Below are 13,695 nucleotides of genomic sequence, written 5' to 3' on the forward strand. Positions count from 1 at the left end.
GATTCATGGGGTTGCAAAGAGTTGGACACGACTGAGTGACTGAACTGACTGAGGAATGATAACCCTGGCCTGTGAAATTCATTTTTTAAAAATTGTGGTAAAACACACCTAACCTAACGTTCACCATTTTAAACATTTTTAAGTGTACAGTTTAGTGGCATTTGGTACATTCACACTGTTGAGCAACTATTACTTCCATCTGTCTCCCTAACATTCTTCATCTTCAAACGCTAGAGCTCTTTCCCCATTATACAAGACCTCTGCTTTCTCCGCTCTCCCCAGGCCCTGACAGTCAACATTCTACCTTCTGTCTGTGGATCTAACTACTCTAGGTCCCTCATATAATTGTGATCATACAGCATTTGTCCTTTGTGTCCGAATTCTTTCACTTAGCATGATGTCTTCAAGGTTCACCATGTTGTAGTATGTATACAATTCCCTTCCTTTTTAAGGCTGGAAAGGATTCCAGTGTAGGTATACAGCACACTTTATTTGTCTTTTTATCTTTTGATGGACACTTGGGTTGTATCTGCCTCTTGATATTGTGAACAATATGGCTATGGACATGGGTATACAAAAAGCAAGGAAGAAATTAAAAATTGAATTTAAATGATCATTTCCCCGAAAGTAAAGTAGTACTAATCACTCAGTTGTGTTGACTGGGGAAATTTAAAGCTACCAAAAAGAAAAAAATCTGAAGTCCATTGATGGGAATTCTGAATCCACAATAAGTGAGTACCAATTAAGGGTATAGAGCAGAGAGTCCTAAACTTTCTCAACTCATGGTGCCCTTAGGGTCTCAGAGACTTTTCCCCAGGGCCCTAGGTAAAAAAAAAAAAAAAATCAAATTACCAAATTACAAATTTATGAAATAGTTAGACCCAAACAACTTAGTAAGTATTTATGTTCTAACAATTAAGTAGCTATGTGGGGGGAAATGCACAGCACTTAAAAGAAAAATATATTTCTTAAATAACCTCAGTTATTTACCAAGGAGATGTGTGCACCTATTAAGCATACTGCTATCTTTCTAACCTTGAAATCAGATTAGACACTTCTACCCTTATTTTCTGTTTCATGTTGATTTTTCTTGGCTCTTACTTTTTATTACAATAACCACTGATATCCCAGCTTTGCAAAACTCTTGATATCTTTGACAGAAAAGTAACACACAGAAAGAAAAAGAAAAAAGAAACGGAGCACAATCGAATGTTCAAACTATGAGATATCTTGAGTTCATTCTTTGCAACGGATGTCAGGAATTGATGCATTTCCCTCCACTTATAAAACTCGTCCAATCTGTGAGTTTTGGGGGGCGTTCTGGGCAGCTGGGTTCCCGGTTTAAGAACTGCAAATCTAGACACTTTGAATACTCCAGAGACCTTATTTTGCCAACAAGAACTGCATAAACTGTGTCTGGATGACTCTTCAACAACCTCGCTTATACGACTCTGGCCCTGCCTCCCTTGCAGACACCCTGGCCCCTTTGCTGCTTCCTGACCCCTCTTATTACGATGCTGTCTTTGCATTTGCCTTTGCGTTTGCCGTGGCTTCTACCTGGAATGGTCCCACTGCCTCCCCGAACTGCCACAGCGCTCCTCTCCAACTCGTTCAGAACTGGCCACCGCTCCCAGTGTACACCATTCAACTTGACCTGCCTGGCATTCCATTGGCCTTCCTGCACTTTCAAGCCATCTATGGGGTTGCACAGAGTCGGACACGACTGAAACGACTTAGCCGCAGCAGCAGCACCACTTTCAAGGCTGATCTGCCCCCATACACACCTCTTTGGAAATATGATTACATGTGAAATTAGTGATCCAGGACTACTTCAATAGCAACAAAGTAAAATTGCAGTGTTAACATAGTTAAAATGTTACAGAGCATAACAACAAAGTAAAATTGCAGTGTTGACTGTTAAAATGTTACGGAGCATCAATGCTCAGAGAGGAGACCTAAAAGAGGAGAAGACAACAGTGCCACTCAGCTGCTGAGACCTCTGATTCCAGATTGTTCCTGGACGGGTGAAGAAACCCTTCCCCGACTGGAGGAAGGGACTGCAATCTTACTGCCCAGGCTGGGAGGGATTTGTGTGCGTGCTTTGCAATGCACCACACCATCATTTTCCCTTTTTTTTTTTTTCTTTTTGCTCATTAAACTTTGTTTTCAAGGGTCTCAAAATTCTGTGCCTAAGTTTTGGTTGAGCTGTTTCCATTAAAAAGTGTTTATTTTAAAAGCTAATAATTTAAAATTGCCCCCCTCCCTGGCTCAGTGGTGAATCTGCCTGCCAATGCAGGAGACATGAGTTCAATCCCGGGACTGGGAAGATCCCCTCGAGGAAGGCATGACATCTCACCCCAGTATTCTTGGCTGGAAAATTCCATGGACAGAGGAGACTGCAGGCTGTAGTCCAAGGGATGGCAAAGAGTCGGACACAACTTAGCGACTGAACAACAGTAATAACCTCTGGCCCCGCCTCCCCACCAGCTCGGCAAACATTCTCTCTCCCTTCTGAAGGCTTTTAATGAAACATTGTTATCATTAACCAGTCTTCTGCTATTACACTTATATGCCAATTGAGGCAAACAGTTCCGAGATCATTCTTTTACCATCTATTAAAACGGGGGTGCAGGCATTGGGGATGATACTACTCTAGCCTCCTGAACTTTCTAGGCGACTCGGTGACCTTGCCAACTCCAGCAGCTTGCTGCTTTGATGACACCCACAGCAACGGGCTGGCCCATGTCACGAACAGTAAGATGACCCTAAGGAGGATCAGAGAATCTCTCAACACACATATTAGCCTCGCAAGATTTCCAGAATATGGACCCACCTTCTAGCTTCTTCTCAGAACGGCAGTCAAAACTCCTCTGTTCAACAAATCTGCAAGCAATGTGAGCTGTGTGACAACTGCACACAGATGCGTGGCGTCACTGGCTTGTCCTGAACGGTTCAGGATGGTCAGGAAGTCAGCTGCTTCCACCGGTAGGTCATAGTTACTGTCGCCATAAGAATGGTGCCATGGCAAACATCTTTGATAGACACCTTCTCGACACTGAAGCCCACGGAATCCCCAGGAAGAGCTTCCCTCAAAGCTTCATGGTGCATTCCAAGGGACTGGACTTCATTTGTATCACTGGCTGGAGCCAAGTGACCACCGTGCTGGGGGTTGAGAACAGCAGTCTCCACGGGGACAGTACCAGTTCCATCAATTTTATAGGCATCCTGGAAGGGCAGACAGAAGGGCTCGTCAGTCGGATAAGTTGGTAGCTGGATGCAATCCAGAGCTTCAGGCGGTATGGTTCTGCTGGCACAGCCATCTTTATGGATTGACTTTCCATGGCTCCAGAATGTCACCATGCCGACCAGAGCTGGCACAAATGCTACTGTGTCAGGCTTATAGCCAGTTTTCCTAATGTAGGTGCTGACTTCCTTAACAAAGGTCTTCGTATCTCTTTCTGGCCGTAGGAACACCAATGGTTACTTGTTTCACACCCAGTGTATAAACCAGAAGGACACGCTCATAGGTCTGGAGACACTAGCTTCAAATTCACCAATGCCGTCAGCAACAATCGGGACAGCCTGCATGGTCTGGCTGAGATGTGCCTGTAGCCATCTTTCTGATAAAGTCTCTGTGTCCTGGGATATCAATGATGGTCACGTCATACTTGCTGACCTTGCATTGCCCCCGGGAGATGTTGACGGTGGTACTACCTATCAGTGGGGATACCACACTCACATTCATCTTTCACTTTATCCAAGACAAGCATCCTTGAAGGAGCCCTTTTCCATCTCAGCGGGCTCTTTCTCAGTGTTTATGGTCAGCGCCCCCCGCCCCCCGCATTTGTAGATCAGATGGGCATGAATGTCAGACTTACCTGAGCTACATGTCCAATGATGACAGAGTTGATATGAGTCTTTTCCTTTGCCACTTGGCTTAGATTCAGTGGTGGGTTTCACGACACCTGTGTTCTGGTGGAAAACCTATTGTTAGCGAGGAGTGCCATCTTTGCCATTTATCAAGTTCCTATATATGCATAGGTCTTGGTTTTCTTTTGAATACCTTTTAAATCTTGGAATAATTCTAGATTTGCAGAAAATCTGGAGAGGAATTTGGTACAGCCTCACCCAGTTTCATCTAATGGCCACAGATTTCATGCATATTTTGGTACTCTTGTTCAAACTAAGAGACCAACTTTGGTACATTGCTATTAACTCCAGACCTTATTTGTTATTTCACTAACTTTTCCATTAGTGTCCCTTTTTCTGTCCCAGAATCCAGTCCAGGGCATCAAAGTGTGTTTAGTTGTCATGTCTCTGCAACCGCATCTGATCTTTGACAGTTTCCTGGGTTTTCCTTGTTTTTCATGATCTCGACAGTTTTAAAGAGCACGGCTGATGTATCTTTTTAGACTGGCCCTCCACTTAGATTTGTCTGACGTCTTTAATATAGTTGGGGTCATGGATTTGGGGAAAGTGAAAGTGAAGCCGCTCAGTTGTGTCCAACTCTTTGTGACCCCATGGACTGTAGCCTATCAGGCTCCTCTGTCCATGGGATTTTCCAGGCAAGAGTGCTGGAGTGGATTGCCATTTCCTTCTCCAGGAGATCTTCCCGACCCAGAAATCGAACCCGGGTCTCCTGAATTGCAAGTAGACGCTTTACCGTCTGAGCCACCAGGAAGATCTGGATCCTCTAAATGGGAAATACCCTTCTCATCACATCAGGGTGCACGGTAGCAACATCACTTACTGCTGGTGATGTTAACTTCGATCACTTAATTAAGGTAGTGGTTGCCATGTTTCTCCACTATAAAGCAACCATTTTTCCTTTGCCATACTCTAATCTTTGGAAGTTGGTCACCAAGCCCACACTGGAGGATGGGGGAGGGAGTATGTGAACTAAGTTCCACTTCTTGGATCAAGGAATATCTACATATATTATTGGGATTACTTTTATAGGAAGTATTTGTACGGAAGTTTACCTTGTAAGGAAGATCTTCTCTCCCATTTATTTATTTTTCAATAATTTTTTATCAATATAGACATTAATTTATATCTGAGATTATAATCCAATTTTTTTGATTATTTTTTCATTCAAATTGTTAATTATTTTGTCACAAATTGTTCCAGTGGGAATGATCTCAGGTTGGTTCCTAGGTCCCTTTGATATATAATTGCCCCTCACTCCCCCACCCACCACTTAAAGCATTTCTTACTTTATGGTACTTCAAGATGCTCTGGGCTCATTTTATATGTGCCCTGTCACAGCCATTTCTCCAAGGAGTCCTGGTTCCTTTTATTTGATAATGGTATTAGAAATCAAGATGTGGGTGTTGGGTATGCTCAGTGTTATTGGGGTATCACTGCTTATAAGTTCTGTCAGTGAAAAGAGCTGGGAAATATATGCATGTGTACAAATCCAGGTACAACAAATATCTATACTTATTTCTGTATCAATTTATCTCTTTATATTAGATTAAATAGGAGGCCACCAATGTCTCCAGGCTTTATCCAGTCCCACAGGTTCATTCTAGCCTTTGTGCTATGTTTAGTCATTCAGTCGTGTAGAACTCTTTGTGAGCCCATGGGCTGTAGCCCACCAGGCTCCTCTGTCCATAGGATTCTCCAGGCAAGAAGACTGGAGTGGATTGCCAAGCCCTCCTCCAGTCTTCCCTACCCCAGGGGTCAAACTCAGGTCCCCTGCATTGCGGGTGGGTTCTTTACCATCTGATCCACCAGAGAAGACCATGAATACTAGAGTGGGTAGCCTATCCCTTCTCCAGGGGATCCTCCCGACCCAGGAACTGAATCTGGGTCTCCTGCACTGCAGGAAGATTCTTTACCAGCTGGGCTACCTGGGAAGCCCTAATTTTAGCCTTACCTTCTTGCTTATAAGTATCTACCCTCTTTAGCAGTGAGAAACCTGACCCCCATTATCATCCATCCATTTGCTTATCAATTCAACTCCAGTATACATGAAAAGCAGTTTCAGAGTTGTTAACCTATACTTCCATGATACAGGTTTTTTTGAGTCTGTATTCTGTTCCCTAAGGTTATTTGATTCCAGCTTGTGCTTCTTCCAGCCCAGCATTTCTCATGATGTACTCTGCATATAAGTTAAATAAGCAGGGTGACAGTATACAGCCTTGACATACTCCTTTTCCTATTTGGAACAAGTCTGTTGTTCCATGTCCAGTTCTAACTGTTGCTTCCTGAACTGCATACAGGTTTCTCAAGAGGCAGGTCAGGTGGTCTGGTATTCCCATCTCTTTCAGAATTTTCCACAGTTTATTGTGATCCACACAGTCAAAGGTTTTGGCATAGTCAATAAAGCAGAAATAGATGTTTTTCTGGAACTCTCTTGCTTTTTTGATGATCCAGTGGATGTTGGCAATTTGCTCTCTGGTTCCTCTGCCTTTTCTAAAACCAGCTGGAACATCTGCAAGATTGCCAGGAGAAATATCAATAACCTCAGATATGCAGATGACACGACCCTTATGGCAGAAAGTGAAGAGGAACTAAAAAGCCTCTTGATGAAAATCAAAGAGGAGAGTGAAAAAGTTGGCTTAAAGCTCAACATTCAGAAAATGAAGATCATGGCATCTGTTCCCATCACTTCATGGTAAAGAGATGGGGAAACAGTGGAAACAATGTCAGACTTCATTTTGGGGGGCTCTAAAATCACTGCAGATGGTGATTGCAGCCATGAAATTAAAAGACACTTACTCCTTGGAAGGAAAGTTATGACCAACCTAGATAGCATATTCAAAAGCAGAGACATTACTTTGCCAACAAAGGTCTGTCTAGTCAAGGCTATGGTTTTTCCAGTGGTCATGTATGGATGTGAGAGTTGGACTGTGAAGAAAGCTGAGTGCTGAAGAATTGATGCTTTTGAACTGTGGTATTGGAGAAGACTCTTGAGAGTCCCTTGGACTGCAAGGAGATCCAGTCAGTCCATCCTAAAGGTGATCAATCCTGGTGTTCATTGGAAGGACTGATGCTGAAGCTGAAACTCCAATACTTTGGCCACCTCATGTGAAGAGTTGATTCACTGGAAAAGACCCTTATGCTGGGAGGGATTGGGGGCAGGGGGAGAAAGGGATGACAGAGGATGAGATGGGTGGATGGCATCACTGACTCGATGGACATGAGTTTGGGTGGACTCCGGGAGTTGGTGATGGACAGGGAGGCCTGACGTGCTGCGATTCATGGGGTCACAGAGAGTCCAACACGACTGAGAGACTGAACTGAACTGAAGGTTATTTGACTTCTTTTTTTTTTCACCATTACCATTCTAATTTGATTATTATAACTTTAAGATATGTCTTTATCCAAAAAAAAAGAAGTCTTTTTGAGTTAGCTATTCATAGACATTTATTTTTATATACAAATTTATTGTGGATTTTTTTAGTTTCTTGATTTTGACTGGAATGGCAATAGTTTCTTTTATAGCTTCACTTAGAAAGACTTAACAAATATGCACCATGAAGACATTCTTCCATGAATATTTTACTACCTAGTTAGTAAGATCTTCTTTTACCATTTTCTCCTTAAAGATGTTGTACAGTCATTTTAACTCTGAGATTACTTTTAGTTTTGAAAGTTTTTTGAATAGTTGTTTCTAAATATGTTTGTAATTATATTTAAATATTTACAATTTACAATTTATGTTTATATAATGTTTTACTCCTGTGTTTTGCTGTTCTGCATCCTTTATTTTTCCATCCTCACTGATCTTGCCGCAGGTATGTTTACTTAATCTAAAAACCAAAGCAGTCAGCTGTTTGTTTGTGAATATTCTCTATTGTTTTTCTCATTCTATTTGTAATTGACTTGGCTCCTTATCTTTGCTTCCTTTTTCTTCTTATTTTGGTTATTCTATTGCACTTTCCCCAATTTCTTGATTTGAATATGTATTATCAGTTCATTTGTTTTCAGTCTTTCTTGCTTTAAGATAAATGTGCTTCAAGCTATAAATTTTCCTCTAAGACTTGTGTCCCACAGATTAAGCAATGTAACGTGCCCATTTTATTGCATTCCAAGTCTTTCATAAATTCCCTAGTGCTTCCCAAGGATTATTTAGAATGTTTTTCCCTCTCAAAGGCTTATGAGATTTTAGAAGTCTATCTTTTTATTATCAAGGTCAAATTTTACTGCCTGATGGTCAGAGAACATGGTCTGTATGATATTAATTTGGGGGGAATGAATTTGGGCCTTCTTTGTGGCCTAGGAGATTGTCCATTTTTATGACAATTCCATTATATTTAAGAATAAAATGTATTCTGTTTATGTGTATAAAGTTCTCATACCATCAATTAATTTGAATACATTGACATTCAGATTGTTTATATTTTTTCATATTTCTGTTCAGTGACTAAGAGGTTAAACTAGTTTTCACAATAGCTTTGAAATTTATTATTAACATTTTAATCTCTAAACTGGGTATGGATTTTGCTCCATTTTGTTGCTGAAAGAATAGGGCCATCAACTCAATAAACCTAGTATTTTTGAAGAGTCTGGTCTGAGATCTGGTCACCAATACAATATATATTTATTGAGGATATGACTTCTGTGGGACTTGTCCTAGCAGAATTGGTGCAGGGGCTTCCCTGATGGCTCAGAGGGTAAAGCGCCTGCCTACAATGTGGGAGACCTGGGTTTGATCCCTGGGTCAGGAAGATCCCCTGGAGAAGGAAATCCCACTCCAGTACTTTTGCCTGCAAAATTCCATGGACGGAGGAGCCTGGTAGGCTACAGTCAGTGGGGTTGCAGAGAATCGGATAAGACTCAGCGACTTCACTTTTTTTCACTCTCAAATGGATTTGGAAGTATATTTTTAAACTTGAGGGCATTTCCCCGCCCCGCACAAGTATAAAATGCAGTATATGGTATAATGGCTGGAATTCACAAGCAGATTCACGCAGAATGTTCAGAATACCCACACCCCAGCCCCCATTCAATGCCACAGTGACTAAAACACACCTACAAGAAATTCTTCTGGGGAGCTGTGATCTCCAAATGTCCTCTTTTAATGTATAGACCATTTGTGGATTGGCTGCAAGTTGATATTATTCTCTAACACCTTGTGGTTATTGTTGTTGTTTGGTCTGTCATCTGTGTCCGACTCTTTGCAATCCCATGGACTGTAGCCCGCCAGGGTCCTCTGTCCATGGGATTCTCCAGGCAAGAATACTGGAGTGGGTTGCTATTTCCTTCTCTTGGGGATTTTCCCAACCGAGGGATGAAAGTCACATCTCCTGCATTGGCAGGTGGATTCTTTACCACTGAGCTAGCCACCAGGAAGCCCCTCTTATGGTGAATTTGCCAAATTTCTCTCTTTTCTGATGACCAGCTAGAAACAGCTTTTGTAAGGAAACAGGTTAAGGAGAAAGGGTAGAGAAGAAGGGGGACTTAGCATAGGGAGTGAGGCAGAAAAATAAGTGCTTCCAGGGATAGAAATTTTGGAAAGTTGTAGCTGTTGGGACTTTGGGAAGATGGGAGCAGCAAGAAGCTGCCATGTGCATGTGTGGGGAGGTGGGTGAGCAGAGAGTGGATCTGGGGAAATTTAAGAAGACAAATGTCATCTATGTCATGATTTTTATCCCCTGGCCTCGCACTTATGGGCAGTTTATTCCATACTGGACAAGAGGGGAACATTTCCTGCTCTTCTTCAATTTAGTCTCAGAGAAGAAAAAAGGACAAATTTGATGCTTATGTTTTCTTATCTTTCTTCAGTAAGAAATTCACAATGACTTAACCTGGATCATACTAGTGTGATGTATCTACTGCTCAAATATCAATAATTTCTTTAATAATTATTATATGGTCTTGCAACATCTAATAGCATCTTCGGTTCTTCGTTAAATTCTGTTGTGATTGAACTTATCAGATGAGTCATGTTCTCAGTGACACTGTAAATCTCTTAAGGGTAAGGCTGCTGTATAACACTTTTCTGAATCTATTATGGCTGGCTGTCTAGTGCAATGCACATAGCAAATATGATGTAGGTTTACTTGTCTCTTCTAGCCTATGCACACTGCGTCTTTCACTGGAGTTCAAGTAACTGTCTTTGAAAGAATGCTTCATTATTCTCACTGAAAAACAGACAGTGGAATAGTCTTGATCGCAGGCAAATGCCATACTAAAGAGACTAAAATTTGTATCAGGAGAGAAAGGAATTCCATACCTCTCCTCTGTGAAATGTGATTGCATTCACAAGCTGTTAACCGATGAAATGAGGCAGGGTAAATTGTCAAGACAACTTCATCTTGTGAATACAAGGTATCCTTCTGACATCCTGAGAGTTTGTGATAAACGTGCTTTCACACTAACTTGACAGGGTCTTTGATAGAGCATCCCCTTTTACCCCTTTCTAGAACTTGAGTTTAACTCTGTAATATTGAAATAGGAGTAAATAGGCACACTCACTTACCAGATGTGAATGAGAAGTATGGCCAGAGGAGATGAACTGGTGGGCGACTAGAGGCTGGACTCTTCCTTTGGCTAATTCAGCACAGTCCAGGTGCCAGCTTGTAGACTGGGAAAGTCTTTATAAGCTTGTGGACTGGAAAACCTGCATTCTGAGGCTTTTTGACAGCATACCTAGTCAACCTATCTTTTCAAATAGACTGACATCAAGACCCAGGTCTCTATTCATTTATATAGACATTTATCTAATTGACAAATATTTATTGAGCCCTATGAGCTGCCAAGCCCTGTTCTTGCCAGTGAGAACAAAGCACTGAATTTTCTTTTGTGTCATTATAGAATGCACATTTTAGTAAACAAGTCTGACAAATAAGTATCTGATGTTACTAGTAGGTGAGGAGAAGGGGGTGACAGAGGCTGAGATGGTTGGATGGCATCATTGACTCAATGGACATGAGCTTGAGTAAACTCCAGGAGATAGTGAAGGACAGGGAAGCCTGCTGTGCTGCAGTCCATGGGGTCGCCAAGAGTTGGACATGCCTGAGTGACTGAACAACAGCAGGTGATAAAGGCAACAAAGGAAAACAGAGGAAGGTACAAAGCTAGGGAGCGAGAGGTGGAGAGCAAGAGCCCACATGCAGTCAGAAGATGAGCCACGTGAGGCCCAGGCAGAGTTTCAGAGGTGGGAACAGCAAGCTCAAGGGCCCTGAAGTGGGTACCCGCTGAGAATGTCCTAGGAACAGTGGTGCTTATTTTCAGTAGACTGGAGTGTTCTTGGGGCAAATAAAGTCCTTTCTCTCCATGCAGGCTTGTTACATAGAAAGGATGTCACAATCCAGAGGCTGACTGGTGAGCCTCATATCTGAACAAGTTGGGTTAGCGACCAATGATTCACTGCACCAGGCTGACTTAGTCTGAAGCACCCACCTGGTCTTCTGAGCCATACTGCATCTGGTATGTCTCTGGCTAAGGTTGGGATGGGCAACAAGTTCTCTTTCTTGGTGTTTAAACTGAGGTTAGGAAACACTGGAGAAGGCAATGGCACCCCACTCCAGTACTCTTGCCTAGAGAATCCCATGGATGGAGTAGCCTGGAAGGCTGCCGTCTATGGGGTCACACAGAGTTGGACACGACTGAAGTGACTTAGCAGTAGCAGTAGGAAACACTGGGTGAATGGTCCAGCACCCATCAGCTGGGTAGTACTGGCAAGTTCTCCCACTCGCTTCCTTTTTGTAGAGAGCTGATAACATGCCCAAGGCCACACAGGCAGAAACTGAATAGTTTTTGACTGTTTCCTACATCTCTCTCCTGCTCCCTCCTGTCTCTTCAGTCAGGTCCACTCTGGTTGAAAACAAACTTGGTGGTTGGCAATAAACCACAGAAAAGAACATGTATTGACAATTAGTCAAAATTAAGTCTGTCTTAGAGAACAAACTCATGGTGTGGGGGGCGGGGGGGAGGGGGGCGCCGGGGAACGATGGGGGAAAGGGATAGTTAGGGAGCTTGGGATGGACATGTACACACTGCTATATTTAAAATGGATACAAGGACCCACTGTATAGCACAGAGAACTCTGCTCAGCGTTATGTGGCAGCCTGGATGGGAGCGGAATTTGGGGAAAATGGATACATGTTTATGTATGGCTGAATCCCTTTGCTGTCCACCTGAAACTATCACAACATTCTTATCTGTTATACTCCAATATTAAATAAAAAGTTTTTTAAAAAAGAATTAAGTCTGTCTTTACTAACAAAGAGTATTACCCTTTACAGCCTGAATTTTGGGTATATCCGTCTCTTAACATGGCTGCAAGAACTCCTATCTGGTCAGGCCACTTGCTCTGACCTGCCTACAAGGTAAGCATTTCCACAAGCACGATAGTCTTGCCAGGTCAGGGGCTCAGGGTCAATCCCATAGACGTTTCCTACTAGAGACTCTGGAACTTCAACAGTCACAAAAAAACACCCATGTCCTTAGACGTTCAATACAGACCTGCTTACAGAGCACAGGAAAGTATTTCCTCAAAGCAGAGGGCGAGCTAATGGATGATTCCAGGAATCACCAAATCACTCATCTCATGACCTGGTTCATGATTTATTTCAACACACAACCAAGTATTGATGAAGGTGTATTAAGGAATGCACCAGCCTGCTTTTACTTATTTATTGATGCCTCCATTTCAGAGTATTTCATGCGGCTCTCAAGTCAACGAGTAACATCTTACAAAGACACACAGTCCTTTTGCCCCCAGTCAAAGGAGTTTTGCACGCATGGCATCATTTTCTCCGCTTGGCAACAGCTGGCTTCGCTGTCGCGCTGTCCACGAGGGGTTTTGACAGATGTGACTTCATTTGATCCTCTCCTCCCACCCTGCAGGGCCGAAAGGGTGCCCGTCCTCCCACTGGTTTGTCAGTCTGCGATGACGTCCCACCAGACAAGCCTGCCTTTGTCCGAGAGGTGAGATAAGCTAAGGGTCGGGGTTAGGGACATCCGCACGACTTCGGACCGGTTGCCTGACCAAGGACCTCCCCGCAACAAGCCCGCCCGCAATTAAGTTCAGTCGCTCAGTCTTGTCCGACTCCTTTAGACCCCATGGACCGCAGCACATCAGGCTTCCCTGTCTTTCACCATCTCCTGGAGCTTGCTTAAACTCATGTCCATTGAGTCGGTGATGCCATCCAACCATCTCTTCCTCTGTCGTCCCCTTCTCCTCCCGCCTTCAATCTACTAGCCAGGGGCATCCACCCTCCCGACCCACCAGCAGGACTTCGACTCTAAACAAAGCATCGAATCCCGCCGCGTGTTAATCACGTTCCAGAGGCCACAGCAGAGCACCCTCAGGGCAAGAACGATCTGACTGTGCTGCGACCACGGCTCTGGGCTCGCGCCCTTCGGGAGCGGAGGATTTGGGGGTTCTTCTTGCTAAGAACCCTCGAGAAGGGCCGCCGAAGGCCCTCTCCTCGCCGCGGCCGAGCGGGGGAAGAGGAGTGTGTTGCGGAGAGTGTCGCCTCGCTCCCGAGCAACCAGCGCCCCAGCTGCGACCGTAGCACCACACGGGAAACCGGGACTCAGAAACCGTTTACCTCCACTACCGGATTTCCGCCGGCCCCCGCTGCTCACAGGCCCCGCCTCTTCCGCCGACTTTTCCCTCGATGCCCCGCCCCTTCCGCCGGCCCCGCCCCCGTTCAGCCCACGTGTGATCCCTGAGACGCTGGCTGGGTCACCGCGCGTTTGCTTCCGCCAGGTCTCCGGCCGCGTGGATCCCGG

The 13,695-nt window shown here is 43.8% G+C and overlaps 1 pseudogene; it reads right to left on the reverse strand.

The window, feature by feature from the left end:
• Positions 1-2,647: 2,647 nt before the first annotated feature.
• On the reverse strand, positions 2,648-3,926 carry LOC128047277 (elongation factor 1-alpha 1-like; annotated as a pseudogene).
• Positions 3,927-13,695: the final 9,769 nt, after the last annotated feature.

This window comes from Budorcas taxicolor, chromosome 1 (assembly GCF_023091745.1).
Source record: "Budorcas taxicolor isolate Tak-1 chromosome 1, Takin1.1, whole genome shotgun sequence".
Lineage (NCBI taxonomy): Eukaryota > Metazoa > Chordata > Mammalia > Artiodactyla > Bovidae > Budorcas > Budorcas taxicolor.